We start from the raw sequence: 14,101 nt of genomic DNA, 5'->3' as shown, positions 1-14,101 counted from the left end.
ACAATTATCTATGAATCTATAATAAGTAATTAAATATGGTCAAATTGATCATTATGAATTTATGAGTCATAAATCATAATTCATAACTACCTACTAATAATACTAATATTATATGATCATACGATCTAAGTATTATTATATGATAGCATATTTAATGTATTAACATGATTTAACAACTCGTATGATCTTAAATCTTAGATCTTAGATCACGTGATGTAATGATTATTAAGTATTTAATGATAAACTCATAACATATAATAAAGTGATTGCATATTTTATATTTACATGTCATATGGCACAATGTTATATTATTATATGATCATATAGTCATATAATCTTATTATATAACATGAATAATATGATTAAGTATACAAATTGTCATTATATCATATGACTAATAATTAATTATTGATATTATTCACTTTTATTATTTTATATACCTATAACCAATTAATATATACTAACTAATAACTATTGTTATTTATTACTTAATTTATGCTTACATATAGTATATTATTTATTAATATACTATATTATAAAACTATATATATATATATATATATATACGAGTCGAGCCTTAATAAACGAGTCGATCCTTATATGAGCGGGTTCACGAGCTTTAGTCGAGTCAAGTCGAGTTTATACGAGTTTGCATCGTTTAATAATCGAGTTTGATTTTCGTGTTCACGAGTAACTCATTTAATAATCGATTAGAGCACGAGTCGAGTTTATTCGAGCCGATCTCGAGTAAGCTCACGAGTAGCTCAGCTCGTTTACACCCCTAGCTGCACCCAACTCCATCACGGATTCACAGGAGTAGTCCCTGGACTAAAATAGGTTTGATGTTGATAAGTATCACGGAACTACAATTAAAGTTTTCTTCTTCTTCCTTTGTCAATTTAAAATTATCCCTTCGTTTACCAATTACATCTTAAAAAAAAAAAAAGAAAAAAAAAAAAAGCAAAACCTTTTCCATGAATAGTGTCCCTTGTTAGATATCTACGTGTTTGTTAGCCACAACTATAATAAACAAATCATTCACACCAAATCAGGCAATTTAATTTATTTTTTTTATGATAGGTTTTTTTTTTAGTATTATGATGTAACATAAAAGTAAGAAAAAAAAAAAACAAAAAAAATAAATGTTTTGTAAGTATTTATATTTTAAGTTGTTTGTTAGTATTTTTGTTCTGAAAACAAAAGTGAGAAAATGGTTTTAAGAACAAACAAACAGAAAATGGCTTTATTTGTTAATATGCTTTGTGGGCGATCTTTTTTTCTTTGTTCTTGTTTTCTTAAAAAAAACGTTCTGATTTAACACAAAGGTAAAATCTGTTTTTGTGTTTTTATAAGTATTTGAGAGAACTTCACTTAATGGTACCGAACTATCAGTCTATTTGACTTAAGGATACTAAACTTCAAAACGTCTCAAACTAATGTATCTAATTTTCAAAACATCTCAATAACAAGTACTTTGTTATGATTTACTGTTAAATCCTACCAAAATTTCCAAAATACCCCTCCTATTTTTTAGAAGAAGAAAAAAATTGCTATGATTTAGGTGCATATTGGTCAGAATTTAACGGAATTTGTAAAAATACCCATGTAAAAAAATAAACACATGGGTAATTTTGAAATTTTGATAGGATTTAACAGCAAATCCTAAATTGAGACGTTTTGAAGTTCAGTGCCCTTAGGTCAAATAGGCCGATAGTTCGGTACCCTTAAACGAAGTTCTCCCAATTATTTATTAGTGTTTTTATTTCAAAAAGAGAAAACAAATGACAACTAGCAAGAATTTTAACATACGGAGCCGAGACTTTTTGTTAAATTTGTCTTAAAATTTGAGTGTATAACCTCAACTCACTTAATTGCCTAATTGCTTACAATTTTATCTCAATCATTCAACCATATATATATATATATATATATATGGTTGAATGATTGAGATAAAATTGTAAGCAATTAAGTGAGTTGAGGTCGTTGTCTATCCACGTATACAAGTGATTTGGAAGCTTGCTAGCTAGCATACAAAACTTATGGTCAAAATGGAAGACAAAGCCATGTTTTGAAAGCAACATGTATTAATGTATACAATAATAAATGGTAGCAGTACTGCCTGGAATCTAAGGTAAGATCTTGAAAAGTATAGGTACATATGATATGCGACAATATATTATTGTTAATTTGCAACCTTTTTGAAAGGGGTCTTAAGTCTTAACCAGCATTGTATTGTTTATATATATAAGAAACAAATTAACAATATAAATAACAAAATAAACAAAAGAGAACATGGCATGGAGTCGATCTAGCTGGAGTTTTTGGTAGATCCCATGTGATTAGGCATGCTCCCTGTGTGTGAGAGTGTGCATTTTATTGTTTATTCACGTTACATGTTGCTTAATTAGCTCTTTCTATGGTCTCGATCTCATGCATGTATTCTTTATAAAATATTATATGTATTTTTTTTAGAAGAATAAGAAATTTATTAAAAAAAAAAAAAAAAAAACTTCAACAAAGATATGTATATTGTTGTATATATATATATATATAGAGAGAGAGAGAGAGAGAGAGAGAGAGAGAGAGAGAGAGAGAGTACCCCTCCCTTTTTTAGGAAAAAAAGAAGAAGAAGAAGAAGAAAAAGAAATTGTTAAGATTTAGGTGTTGGTCCAAAATTTAACGGAATTTACAAAAATACTCACACATAAATCTTTGAAATTTTTTTTTTATATATATATATATATATTTAAAAAAAGAAATATATGAGTTTTCTGAAAATTTTAATAGGATTTAATAAAAAATTCTAATACATGGATGGTTGAAATTAAAAAAAATTGAAAAATGAATATTCTAAATTTACAACTTTTAAAGTTTGAATATTATTTTGCAAAAATGATGAAATATAAATGAAGTCGAAGAAATGGGCTTCTTGGAGTTTCTGTTGGAAAAGCTAGATGGGGAGGAACTTCTACTCACCCTTACGTGGCACGAATGCTCTGGCTGAGAGACGAAATAATTTTGTGTTCGAACGTGGCTTTAGTGCACAGGCCAGGTGGTAGTTTTTGCACGGAGAGCAGTTGAGGAGTTCCTTCAAGTGACTACAATTTCGGTGGCCCCTGCTTCACGTGGATTTGTTGTTGGCTGGACGACACCTCCTTCTAGAATTTTAAAAATAAACTGGGATGCAGCATTCGACTCTGTGAACATGAGAGTGGGGATTGGCGTTGTGGTGAGAGATGACAGAGGTGAGTTGGTGGCAGCAAAGGCAAAGTTTTTTCCCCTCCATAGCTGACCGGGCCCCAACACGACAGAAGCACTTGGGAGTGTGGCATGCAGTAAATTTTGGTTGTTTATGTACCGAAGAAGGCATAACCATGTTGGAGGGGATTTGGCCACTTGATCGAAGACTCCAAGCACCGCCTAACCAGTTTGCATTCTTTTTCTGTTCAACATGTTAAACGAGAGGCTAACAAAGTCGCTCATTGTATGGCTAAGTTAGTAATCTCCCAACTGTTAGATGAGGTTTGGATAGAGGAGTGCCTTATTTTCCTATATGATATTGTTCTTGCTAGGCTATTGTCTGCTCAATGAAATTTCTATTTTTTTTAAAAAAAAATAAAAATAAAAATAAGTGAAGTTTTCCTAAAATATGTGTTTTTTAGAATAATAAGAAATTTATTAAAAAAACAAAACTTCGATATATATATATATATATATATTGTTGTAATGTATAGAATTAAGAGTACTGAATAGAACAATGTTACATCAATATTAATTTGCTTGCATTACATCTAATATTTATCATGGCCATTGATCTTTGTCCCCCTTCTTCCTACTATTATATTTTTAGTGGGGGGTTGGGGTAATTAATTAAGTTATAACCTCTTATCTTTTTTCAATTAAACAAAAAGATAAATGCTATATTCCCACTTTATCTATCAAAGTTGATGTAGTGTGGTTCCTCTAACTAAAAAAATTAAATCCACCAAATGCTAATGGAAAGACCGTGTGACATCAACTTTGGTAGATGAAATGTGAATATTTATCCGGTATATAGCATTTTTCATACAAAAAAATATACAATAATGGATGGTCAATGATGGTATTCCGCACGTGCAAATATATGCTCGACTGCCAACCCCTCTCTCTCTCACACATGCGCAAAGAATTTCATTTCTGATATAAAACTCAAATTTACACATAAACTCAAACTCAAATTCCATTTATGTGTGGTGCATGCAAGAAACATGTGGCTGATTTTTCTGGGATCTAGAGGATGTTATCTTAAGTATTATTATTAGAGACATGAGTGTTGACAATATTAGCTATTGAAGGCTTATTGACAAGGTCATTAATCTTCCTCTGGTCATACTTTTAGAGTTTGGGAGAAAAATATCCGCCACCTTTAGATTAAACAGATGAGGATTAATCCCATCTTTTGGAAGCGACTTAAAGTTTCAAAGCTTAGGGATCCAAGCATCATCCCAAATTTTGATATCTCTTCCGTTCTTTTTCTTGTTACATGTTCCCTTAATAAGAAGGGGTATAGATTTCAGAATGCCCTTCCAGATCTAAGAGGTAGAACTCTAGCACGTCAGTTGAATGCTTAGGCGAATTAGGCAATAGCCTAAAGCCCCAAATAGTAATAGCATAATTAAGTTTCCATTTTATAATTTTTTCTTTAAAAAAAAAATAAAAAATAAAAAATTAAGGCTTCAATTATGACAAAATAAAAATAAAAATAGTCAATGCTCTTTAAATAATGCACAAATTATGATAAAAATAATTACAAAGAATTGAATCTCAAGATATTGAGACTTTAGGGAAAAAATAAATATAAAATGGAAAGTCAAATTAATGGCACCCCTAAAGCATTAACTAAACTCATAATTTTACCTGAACTCAAGATCAACATGGTAATATAGATTTTTTTTTTTTTTTGTTTGAACAACAACCTTCAACCTTCATTTCAGATAATCAAACCCCATATGAGATTACACAAGGCCAAATCCAATATACTTACAAAAAAACAGAAGGTGATCTAAATGCCCAAAGGCTACATGAAAGCCTGTAGGCCATATAAGTGAATAGAGATGAAGAATCTCTAATCACAAAGTTATGAAAGATTCTCGCTTGAAGCAGCTACCAAAAGGTAGATTGTGAAACAAAAAAAAAAAAATATACAAAACAAACAGAAGAACAAAGACTAAAGCTCCAGGAAAACTGCCTCCGGAGATTAGCGCTTGAAGAGCACACACCGCCTTCGGGAACCAATCCAACATCTGACAACCACCAAAAACCTAGAACCACACCAGCCAAGACCGGATATACAAGCCGTGACCCTCACGCGCGAACCCAGGGAGGAAGCTCCTCGGTGCGTGCTGGCCACGCACCACATAAGAACAAACCGCATAGCCCCGTCAAGTGACAGCCGTGACCAAAGAAAGCTGGTGAATACTGAGAAAAGGCTCTTGTCGATGAACCCCCAGCCAAGGCTTGTAGATCTAACAATAAAGAACAACTCCGCCAGAGACCCAATAATATCTGCCATTTCGCACAAGCCAAAGCCTGATAATCCATCTGCTTGTACCAAAACAACTGAAAAACAAAGACAAAACAACCAAAGAAAACAAACCACAACCAGATCAACACTGCAAGGGAACAAAAGCTTTGCAACCCAGAGGCTGGGAGAACAACAGCACCCATCATTGGGAACCAGTGGGGTGAACAGAAGCCTAATATAGATCTATATGATTAGACTTTGATTTTTGGTTGGATCTATAATGTGTATAAAATTTGATGTTATTGGATAAGCATTTATGTATGGAAGTGTTACATCTATGCTTGAGATTGTGTTAGGGAGCATATTAGAGCCTTGGATCGTGGTATAATGGGTTAAGTTAAGACCATTTTAGAATTGAAGTTTATGCCAGACAACTGAACGTTCGATGGTCTAGTCGAATGATCGGCGTCAATTGATCGACCCAATAATCGAATGTTTGAATGTCAGGCAGAATGACCATTTTGCACTCATTAAGATTTATGACATTTTAACTTAAATTAAGTTATGATTTGAGATTCTTTCACAAATTTCGAGGGTGAGGATACTCTGGAACTGGAAGTATATTCGGAGTAGGGCTGGTAATTTTGAAACAACCCGACATGAACATGACACGAAATTAGCGGGTTTGGGTTTACCTTGAACGAGTTTGGGTCATAAACGGGTCAACTCGTTTATGACCCGTTTATTTTGGTTTGGCGGATAGTGTCACAGGTGACCTGCTAGACAAAGTTATTTTTATTTTTATTTTTTTAAAAAAAGGAAATGGGATTAGGAACCAAGAATTGCAAGAATCATCTTTCTGCATACCTTATTTGTATTAGTCCTTGAAGGATTTCTCGATTCAGACTGAACACTAGCAGTGCTTCGAGGCTGACTTATGTACTTCCGAGAGTCTAGATCGACTTGTTCAACTTTCTTGTACTGGAGCTTCTTTGCACTGATCATGCTGGCAGCTCTTGGATTATCCTCATCCATTAATCCTCCTTTGAAGTACTTCTTTGCTCCAAAGACTCCAATTTCTTCATCGTCTTCCTTTTTCCTTTCCACGTCAGCTTGCTAATCTCCATGAGTGGTGGTCATGATGAAGGGCACGGGGTTTCGACATGAGTCAACAAGTTTACGAACAAAGGTTTCCCCTATGCCGTTCAAATACGCATAAAAAAAGGCATCGCAAAGGGTGCCGTTGTCATTTCCAAAGGGCAAAGTTCACGAGGGGTTAGTGTTAATAGTAGATGCTAAGGTAACCATAGCCATGGGAGTTCTAGAAACACAAAAGGAAGCTAGAGATCAAAAAAATGAACAGAAAATTAAGGTTTTGGAACAGAAGGTTCCTTGAGAAACTAAACAGGCCTGAAATAACTTTGATGCAATCAAAAGCTTGTCACAACAGCTAGCTAGTTCTCAAATTCAAAAAACAAAATTAAATAAATAAAAAATTCACTTTTAAGATAAATGGGTTGTGCCGGGTCGTTTCGACTTGATACGACCCATTATGATAAATGGGTTTCACAGGTCGAGTCGGATGACCCATGAAAATTGCCGTGTCGTGTCGTGTCTGGGGCTCTGACCCGTTAACATAAATGGGTTGTGTTTGGGTTTACCTTAAATGAGTTGCAAGTCCCCACGGGTCGTTAACGGGTTGACCCGTATACTTGTTTTGCCAGCCTTAATTCGGAGGAGCCTTACGACCCTGGTAATTGAATTCAAATGGATACTTGTTATTATGACTTTTTTCATAATATGATTATTTTATATGATAAACGTGCATATTTACAACTCAAATTAAATATATTTTAGAATAACCTGAACTTTATTTTTATGAGAACATGAGATGAATAATGAATGATATAATGTGAGAGTTTGTAAATGTATGCATGAAAAGACAATATTTAATTGCATCGTATGACATGATGTTTCATGTACGAATAAAGACCATGAGCTACTATTATACGAGTCAATTCTTATAGGCAAGAGATTTACGTTTATTATTCAGCCTTGAATCTAATGGTTTTATAAGTGATAGACGCAACCATGTTTAATTGGTGGTCACAATGACAACATCGTCCGTAGTGTGGATCAACCACCGAAGTTTAAATTCGGTCAGGTTACTAACAATGATGGAATGTGACAACATCGATACACCAGTATTATACCATAGGTCACTTGAGGCAACGCCAACCATACCAACAACAGGTTAAGAGCTTTGATAGACCATATAAAGTACACTATGACATGTTTGCTTGATTATCATGTATCCTAAATCTATATTGCATTCACATGACTTACAACCATTGGAGCAATATTGCATATAACTGCTTGTCGTTTAAACAATCTTTTTAAACAAATTGAGTTCACCAACTTGATAACATAAATTCTTTTGTATTCTTACTCACTGAATTATGGACTTATGCTTGCATATTTTTCACTAGTAAAACATTTGTGTTTTATAGTTGTTGATTATTTTAAGGATGGATGGGGATAAAAGCTGGAGGTCAGCTTTGGACAAGCTCTCTAAATTGCTCTTCAAGGAGTTAGATCCGCACTTGAGTACAAATTTGTGGCATAATATCGATAGTCCTCTTCATTACTTGATTTTGGGATTTCGTTAGGGTTATTATTAGTTATATTGTATATTTGATCATTTGAGACTCTTCTTTAGATTTCTAGTTAGATTTGGCAGGTTTAGCCTTGGTTTGTAATAATTTACGTTTGACTTGATGACCGGTTTAGACCAAGATTTTTGATGATTATTTGTATGTTATGATGTTTTTTTAGTTTGCTATGGTTTGTTATTATTACGAATGTATAATGGTTATCTTGATGCATTAGAAAAATCTTTTACCTTAGGCTCTTTGATGAGGGCTCGAGAACCTTTGGTCTTATTCTTTGGGAGAATTCGATGTGTAGGCATACCGAGAGATAATTACTAGTTAATTATTTATAAGAGCGTTACACTGTAGGGCCTTTGAAAGTTGCTGGTGGCCATCGCAGGGCAGTTGAATGTTTATAGCAGCAACCGTTAAGCTGCCAAAAGTTATTAGTAGCCACGGCCACCAAAAGTTTATAACGGCCACCGCGGGCACGAGGCCGCTAGAAGTTCATGGTAATTATTTTTTAATAAATCTTTTGTGTTTTATTTTTTGAGAAATGTCGTGTTTTGAAAATACTTGTGTGGTTTGTTTTGAAACGTGTGTAAGTGGTGGTGATCATATATGAAGATCCATTTGGTTATTGGTATTTGAAAATGGTTTTCACCGTTTGAGAAGCGAAAATGATTTTCGAAATCTTTTTCCAAATGAACTCCTAAACTTCCAATGTTTTATCCGACTTTTGTTGGAATGCATAAAAGCCTTCCAACTTTTGAGTTGTCAATTCTTGAGAGCCAACTGAACGGATCGGAAGTAGATCAGAAGTGGGTTGGAAGTCAGGTTTTATGTTATATGCACAACCCTAATCCTCATGCACGTTTTTCTTTGTAGAACTTATATTAAAATTTAGAAATATTATTTAATAGACTGTTATATGACTATTGTTGGTACAGTTTCCGGTACGGTGACGTGTTGCCTTGTGATTCGTTGCCTTCCTCGATGTTCGTTCTCCTCGTAATCTGCAAAATAACAAACGACTCGTCGGGGGTGCCGACCGGACCCCCACTCCGATGCCTAAGTCAGTTCAAACTTATTTTCTGGAGAATATCAGTAATCTCAAGAGTTTAGAGAATCTGTTTTTTAATACCTGGCGTAGTAGTCTTATTTATAGGCTCACAGTTATAAAACTGCTAAAATACTTGGAGCATAATCTGATTAGGAGTCTGAGTCCTAGATCACATAGTCTTTAATCTTATCTTTCTAATTAGGAGTCTAAGTCTTATCTTCATAGAATTCAAATTGGGTAGTAGAGTCCAAACTGGATATGACACTCTCTTTAGCTAATGTCATTCTATTAGGTACCTTATCCCATATTTGATGGGATAGAAGTCTATCTTGATATATTTGGGATATACGTCTTTTTGGAGATAACAACTGGTCTTTTACTTAGGTCTGATCTGGCCGGGCCAACCCGATGGGCTCGGCCCCCGATACTACCTTAGGCCCACATGTCTTTGGTGTTAATTATTTCTCCAACAGTTACCCCCCTAATTCTCTTATTTGAATTTAGAATATAAGAGAATTAAATACCTCAATTTCTGAATTTGGATCTTCCATAATCTATATCTGACAATTGCCGCCTCTTTCAGAGTAATTATGACGAATAATGCCTCGAATCTCTGGAAGGATTAGAATTCCTGCTCCTTGTCAATCTAGAACTGCTGTCAAAGTTCTAATTGGACTTCTAATATGATATCTTCTTAGACTTCTGATCTGATCACTCTTCTTATCTGATTGGACCATAAGTCCTATCCCAATTCTACCAGGGATAACTGATACCTGATTTCCCTGAAGTAACTGATATCTGATTTCCCTGAAGTAGTTGGTAAATGTTTATCTCCTCCTTGGATCGGGTTGAGTGGATCCAACTTGTGATTTGTCATAGTACTAATAGCAACTTCTCATAGATATCTTCTTCATAATTGCCTCTACATAATATTGCCGGTCGGGCCAAAGTTGTAAAAATGATCTCCTACTCTCGGTAGGAGATGGATCGGACTGATGTAGTTGATTTCACTAAGATTGTGGTGAAATGCCACTTTGAGAGAACACTTTGTGTACAACTTTCTTGAGATCAAGGTTCTATCTGACAAAAAATGGTAAATCGTTGAAGAAAAGGCTTAACATACCCGAAGCTTCTTCATTGGTAGCGCTTCGTAGACCGCTTCCACAAAAATCTCTCTTGGGGGCTTCGGAGGCCCAGACTAGCGTTGAGGCTTTGGTTGTCCGAGACTTATAACGACTAGGGGCTTCAGGTGGCCCGAGGTTTTGTGCTTGGCGTACTGAATCTTCTAATCTGAATGCCATCTAGCTTGGTCTCACTTGGTTATTTTTTGTAGAGGTGATATCTCCGTATGGTTTGTTATAAGGGTTGTCTCCCCGTATCTTTGTTCGAGTTGCTCCTGAGAGATCTTAATCTGAGAGTTTGGTGTAGCTTCGGTGATTTTCCCCTTTGTAGAAGCTTTAACTTTGTTGAGCTACCCCCCATAGCTTTAGTCCGCGACCGCGGGCTAAGTCGTTCGAGGCGGATAGTCAAGTCCTCTTGGTATCCTGAACGATGGTGTAAAAGAGATCTCGGAGTTCGGAGTGAGTCTTAGGGCTTCAACCTGTAAATACTTGAACTTTCCTTTTCAAATGTATCTTTTCTTTTTCATGTAAAAATTTTTTTTGTAATGAACAAAATTTCAATGTTAATGAATGGAAGTCTTGAACTTTTTGACTTTCACTTTCCTTATCTTATTAGCCGTAGAACCTCATAATTTTTCAAACTGAATTGAACATCTTTACCTGGAAAAAAGTTTAAAGTTTCTCACTCAAAAAGTTCTTCCGAGACATATCTCGGTTTCTTATAAATTTTACTTTTTATACTAGAGTTACCTCCAAAACTCGAACAAACAATCGGTTTGTGTCAATTTTTTCCGAGGGAAGAACTGGTCTAATTTTTTGAAATTTAAGCTACCCCAAATATTTTGAACAAACAATCGGTTTGTTGAAAAAATTTTACAGAGGAGAATAAAAAAACTATTTGCATCAAAGTGTTGAGTCTTACTTGATGATTTTTTAAAGAGGTTTTATCCTCATAACTTCTTGAAGCTTTTCCTTCCTGAAACTTTATCATTCTACAGCTTTGTCGTCCTAAAACTTTATCTCCTTGAATCTTTTCCTTCTTGAAGATCTGTCTTTCTAAACCTTTACCTTCCTGTTTGTTTTCCTGAAGCTTTATCATCCTGAAGCCTTATCATCCTGAAGCCTTATCTCCTTAAACCTTTACCATCCTGAACCTTTGTCATCCTGAAGCTTTGTCATCCTTGAAGCTTTTTCATCCTGTTTACCTTTCTGTTTACCTTAATGAGCTACCCCCCATAACTTTAGTCTGTGACCGCAGGTTAAGTCGTTCGAGGTGGGTAGTCAGGTCGCTGAGCTTTACCTTCCTTTCTGAAATCTTTGTAACCTGTAAAAGACTTTATATATTACTGAAATGAAATCATAACTTAAAATCTTTACCTTTTAATTTCTTTATCTCTGAATGCTCCAATCTTTTAACGTCTGGAGACCTCCAACCGAGAGGTTTTCTTGTCTTGGTGTCCTTTCCATAACCATTTCGGGTCGTCCGAGGAAAGGACTCGGGCCGATTCTATCTTGGATGTTCTTGTCCTTCCGAAAACCTGCAATCCTGCCGTTGTATCCTTTGTTGGACTAACCGTTAGGTTTTTCTTGCTCTCGGTGTTGGATAGACCGAGAGACTTTTTTCTTTTTCTGCTCTTGGTGTTGGACTAACCGAGAGGCTTTTCCTGCTCTTAGTGTTGGACTAACCGAGAGGCTTTTTCTTTTTCTGCTCTCGGTGGACTGACCGAGAGGCTTTTCCTGCTCTCGGTGTTGGACTGACCGAGAGGCTTTTCCTGCTCTCGGTGTTGGACTGACCGAGAGGCTTTTTCTTTTTCTGCTCTCGGTGTTGGACTGACCGAGAGGCTTTTCCTGCTCTCGGTGTTGGACTGACCGAGAGGCTTTTCCTGCTCTCGGTGTTGGACTGACCGAGAGGCTTTTCCTGCTCTCGGTGTTAGACCGACCGAGAGGCTTTTCCTGCTCTCGGTGTTGGACCGACCGAGAGGCTTTTCCTGCTCTCGGTGTTGGACTGACCGAGAGGCTTTTCCTGCTCTCGGTGTTGGACTGACCGATAGACTTTCCTTGTTTTCTCTGCAAGGTTGTCTCCTTGGCTCTCGGTGTTGGACTAACCGAGAGACTTTCCTTGTTTAATTTGTTGTAGGGGTTGTCTCCCCGTATATTTTCTGCAAAAAGGGTTAACGAAGCACTGCATATACTAAAACAAAATAGCAGAATGCACAATAGCACCATATATTCTTTTTATCCGTCGGGATGATTTTGTGATCCTTTCACTCACGACAGGAGTGAAGCCTCAACACATGAGTATATTTTATCAAAATATATATATATTTCAGCAAAGCGTACAAGTGCATGCATATATATATTTTTTCCTGGTTGGTAAAAACCAACATTTATCCATGAATCATGTTTGTAAAAGAAGAGTATGAACTTATCTGGTGAATTCGATGAAGATGAACCGTCTTACTTGGAGTTCCTTATCTTGCACGCCACTCGATATGGGGCTCTTTGGGAGAGTTCCTTAAGCTGAACCCTCGGTTCGGATTGGTCCCTCGGCATGTGACTGTGCACTTCGGAGGATGGCAAATCTGGAGGGGTCCTCAAAGTATGCCATTTGGAACTAGGAGCTCGGGCATAGTCTCCTCGGGATAGTACCCTCGGAATAATACTCTCGGATCAAACTTCTTGGATTATACTTTCTTCTCGGTATAACACTCTTGGGTCTATCTTTTCACCTTGGTAGAACACCCTCGGATCTATCTTTTCACTTTGTTAGAACACCCTCGGATCTATCTTTTCGCCTCGGTAAAACACCTCGGATCTAACTTTTCCCTCGGTATATCACCTCGGATCTAACTGCTCACACTCCTCAAAGTTTTTTTTTTTTTTTTTTGGTGTTCTGACTCAAGATCTTGGGCAAAACTACTTTTTGTCAACCTGTGAAAGAAGAAACAACTCACCAAGTCCAGAACATTCTATAGCTAGCCCATCACTCACAATTTTGGAATCAGCCAAAGTCATCCACATCATCAAGGTTTTTCAAAACCTTTCTCAAAACGAAACACCGAACCTTCTTTCCAATTCGCGACGCACTCAGTAAAACCATGTCTATTTCTTCTTGACCCATCTTTTCCATTCTTCTTTTCTAGGACACCGAAGGTTCTAGATCTTTGAATGCAAGCAGGGGCTTCGGATTGTTCAGTTCATGATTCTCTGGACAACACAAGCTTGCAAGCAATCACAATTCTTGGACTTCCAGCCGCCTGAGGTCTTATTGATCCGCTCCAGTTGGAGACCTGAAGACTCGCCTTGACTAGTCGTTGAATATCTCCTAGAGGCGAGGAACCCCGGGCGCCTTGCAAGGCGAATCTGTAGTCAAGATCGGGCTGTTGATCTCCCACAGCTTGTTGATGTAGTTTCAAGGCAAGAGCAACGTGGTTGCCTCTTCTTCTTTTCTTTTCTCTTTCTTTTTATGAGCCAAAATTCCGAGGACCTTGTCTGGAGAATCTTTCCAAAGTCTGCCCTTCAACTAATTTTCTGAGAATCTTCTACCATCCGATTTCTTCTCCAAGACACTGGTGATTGTGGATCTGGCTTTAGACTTTTGCGGGTTACAACTAGAGCTCGACTACTTCTTGGTTGGCTGTTAAATATGAACATTTTGAGTACTAGCACGCGTCGTTCAAAGCTTTGAGAGTGAAGTTCTCGGTCCTCTGGCAAAGGCCCGAGCTCTTGTCACATTGCTAGTCCATTTGAGTTGGGCCCTCCA

The sequence above is a fragment of the Alnus glutinosa genome, chromosome 12 (genome assembly GCF_958979055.1).
Source record: "Alnus glutinosa chromosome 12, dhAlnGlut1.1, whole genome shotgun sequence".
Lineage (NCBI taxonomy): Eukaryota > Viridiplantae > Streptophyta > Magnoliopsida > Fagales > Betulaceae > Alnus > Alnus glutinosa.
Note: the sequence above shows the minus strand (reverse complement) of the source record.